This window comes from Macaca fascicularis, chromosome 8, assembly GCF_037993035.2.
Source record: "Macaca fascicularis isolate 582-1 chromosome 8, T2T-MFA8v1.1".
NCBI lineage: Eukaryota > Metazoa > Chordata > Mammalia > Primates > Cercopithecidae > Macaca > Macaca fascicularis.
Window position 1 is genome coordinate 153,057,501 of NC_088382.1, and position 3,596 is coordinate 153,061,096.

A 3,596-nucleotide genomic window follows, 5' to 3' on the forward strand; every position below is an offset into this window, starting at 1 on the left:
CTGGGGAGCTGGGGCAGGAACAGTGGCCTGGCCCTGGAGCCATAGCAGGGCGCCATCCTGAGAGACAGGTTGGGCAGCCAACTGGTGGCACAGGGCTTCAACACTCAGCCCATCTCCCCAGTGGATTCTTAAGCCCGGCAGGGCAGCCCCCCCAAGGCTGCCTGGGGCCTCCCCCAGGCCTCACTCCTGGGACTTTAGCACAGACATTTGGGCCACTGACCCTCAACAGGACTCTGAGACTGGGCCAGCCGGGGCCCCTGCAGGAATTCCTGGGCACGTCGCTTTCAGTTTGGAGAATTGCTAACAGGCAGGGCGGCCCCAGAGCGTGTGGGGCTGTGGGGCTGTGGGGCTGTGGGGCTGTGGGGCTGTGGGGCTGTGGGGCGGGTGGGCCCCCATCACAGGGTGTCCACAGGGAGGCCCAGTGGCCCTGCCCGGTTAGAGAGCCCATGGCTCACTGTCCCCAGGAAGAGGGTTCAGAGCTCCTCATTGGGCCTGCCCGCCACCTCCATTATTGCCCTTAGCACTCCTGGCTGGGCAGTTCACACGAGGCACAAAGGCCAGGGATGCACAGATGGGACAGAGAAGAGATTTACCCACCTGGGGCCAAGGCCTGGCCCAAGAAGCATGGCAGCCAGTGGGTAGTGCTGTGGTGAGGGTGGACGTGGGCCACCCAGCCTCCACAAGCCCATCCAGGGCAAAGAGTGTCTGTTCCTCCCAGGTGAAGGCTGTGGCCAGGACAGTGGAGCAGTCGGTCACGGGCAGCTTCCCTGGGAAGGGCCCTGGGGGCTTGCAAGTAAGGGAAGAAATCCAGGCCCCTGCCCCAGCAGGATCCTAGCGGTGTACTTCTGGGCTGGGGTCCTGCCTCCCACTCCTGCAGAGTCTCCTCCGCTGGGGTTCCCTTCCTCTCTGTGTGCACAGCTGACTTCCTTTCCTGAGCCGTGCCGATCCCAGCACGTCCAGAGCAGATGAGGGAGTGGGACAAAGCGCGAGAACTGGGGTTCACCTCTGCTAGGGTCTCCTCTTTGTGCGTTTGTAATGGACGCGTGATTTCCCCTGAACAGGGAAAGGCTTTTTCTTTTTTTTGCAAGGTCTCGCTCTGTCACCCAGGTTGGAGTGCAGTGGCACGATCATGGCTCACTAAAGCCTCTGCCTCCTGGACTCAAGTGATCCTCCCGCCTCGGCCTCCCAAGCATCTGGGACCACAGGTGCGTGCCACCACACCCAGCTAGCTTTTTAAATTTTTTGTTGAGAAAAGGTCTGCTTATGTTGGCCAAGCTGGTCTTGAACTCCTGGGCTCAAGTGATCCTTCTGCCTCAGCCTCCTAAAGTGCTGGGATTGCAGGCATGAGCCACTGTGCCCAGCTAATTTAAAAATTTTTTTTAACTTTTTTTTTGAGACGCAGTTTCGCTCATTGTCCAGGCTGGAATGCAAAGGCAGATCTCGGCTCACTGCAACCTCTGCCTCCAGGTTTAAGCGATTCTTCTGCCTCAGCCTCCCGAGTAGCTGAGATTACGGCCATGCGCCACCACTCCTGGCTAATTTTGTATTTTTAGTAGAGACGGAGTTTCACCATGTTGGCCAGGCTGGTCTCAGATTCCTGACCTCAGATGATCCGCCCACCTCAGCCTCCCAAAGTTATAGGTGTGAGCCACCACACCTGGCCTGATTTTTTAACTTTATTTTTGTCTTTTGTAGAGACAGGGTCTCACTCTGTTGCCCAGGCTGTGGTAAATCCTTGAATAAGTTTGTGTGTTTCTGGGTTGTGGGTTTTATAATGCACATAACATGTGAGCTCAGCCGAACAGATAAGCACTTAAATAGACAAAGAAGAAAACGCTCGAGACTTGTTTACTATCCACTCTGGGAACCTGGGTTTTTGCTTGCCCTGGAAGAGGCTGGGTCCCAGCCGTCTATTCTGCAAGCCCTCCATCCCTATGGGCTGGAGGAGTGAGGGGACCTGCCCAGGGGCAAGTTCTTGGTGCACAGGTACCAGGATGGAGTTACCCAAAGGGGAGAAGCACAGTCCTCCCTGGGAAGGGGCAACTGCAGAGGGTTTTGAAGAATGAATAGGAGTTCTTTAGGCTGACTGAAGAAGCTTGAAACAGCATGGTGTGGGGAGGTAGGGAGGAGGGAGAGGAGGTCAGGCAGGCCAGCTCCTCCTGGGTGCCGCAGAGGAGGTTTTGGCAGGGCCAGAACTTGGGGCAGGTCACCTGGTCACCGTGGGGAGTGGGTTGGAAGAGCAGCTGAGAGGTTTCCTGGGACCCTGATACAGCCCCTTCGGTCCGGGGGCTGGACTTGTGCTCTTATTTTAGCACCCAGAGAAGTCCAGAGACCTGTCCAGGGTCACATAGCACTAAAGACCTGGCTCGGTGGGACCTAGACACTCACCTACTGACCTGTTCAGGGCTGTCTGTTGAGGCTTGACGGGGAGTCCCCGAGCGCAGGCCCGGCCCCTGCCCCCAGCATCCCTTCCCTGCCCTGGCACAGTGTCTAGGGGTGCACAGGGGGGCTGGGAGGAGGCTGGGTGGGCCCTGCCGTGGGGGGGTCGCATTTGGCTGCTCCCCCTCCCCGTGGCTGACTTGCGAGGAGGCTGGGATTGATCTGTTCTTGGAACTGGCGTTTGTGAATATTCCTAAAGAGGAAAATCAATCAATTATCCCGGAGCAGGGCCATTTTTCTAACTGGGAGAACAAGCAGTTTTATGCACCTCGGAAGAGCCTCCCGGGGTCGATCGTGGCCGGGCCGAGCCAGCCGCCCTCTGAATCTCTCCTGGACTGGCGGTAGCCCCCGTCTCTGCAGGCAGCCCTCCCACGGCCTCACTCTGCCTGCTGCCAGGTCAGCATCCCCCACCTCTGTGTGGCAGGGAAGCCCAAAGACGCCTGCCGGGGCTCCAGGAGGGGAGTTGAGGCCCCTCGGTGATTGGACCGAGGCAGAATCGCTCCTTCTGTTGAGCCCCAAACCCCACTGCCAAGACAGGGCCCCAGGCCTGAAGACCTCCCGCCAACCCGAGAGTCCCAGGCATGGGGATGCTCCCACTCCAGCCTGCCCTGTCCCAGACTCCAGCCCAGTGAGGGTGCAGAGTGCAGGGCAGGTGCAGACAGCAGTGGCCACCTGCCAGGCCGGGAAGCTCCAGTGGTCCGAGGGTCCCAGATTCCACCGTCAGCGAGGGAACGCCTTCCCCGCAGCCCCAGCACTGACTCCTCTGTTCCAGGAGCTGGACCCTGCCTGCATGTGGCACCTGCCCCCAGCCCTGCTCTTCCCAGAGCCCTTCTGGCCTGGGCCTGCCCTCCGGGGACTCCCAAAGGGTGCCGGGCTGCAGGGCCCCGCCCATGCCCTTCTGCGCAAACCTTGGGTGCTCTCCCCTCCCACCGTCCCCTCCTGGACTGTCACCGTTCCTCCTAGGGGGCAGTGACAGAAGGGGCCCACCTACCCATATGCCCCCCAGTTCCCTCCATCACCCCGACCCTGGAAGGAGGGTCAGGCTGGACTCGTGAGCCCCAGGACAGACTGTCCCGAAACGGTCACCTCCCGAGCCCAGTGTCCCACTCAGACAGAGCTGGGCCTCCATAGAGGACCCCACAGGACAGCTTGATTAT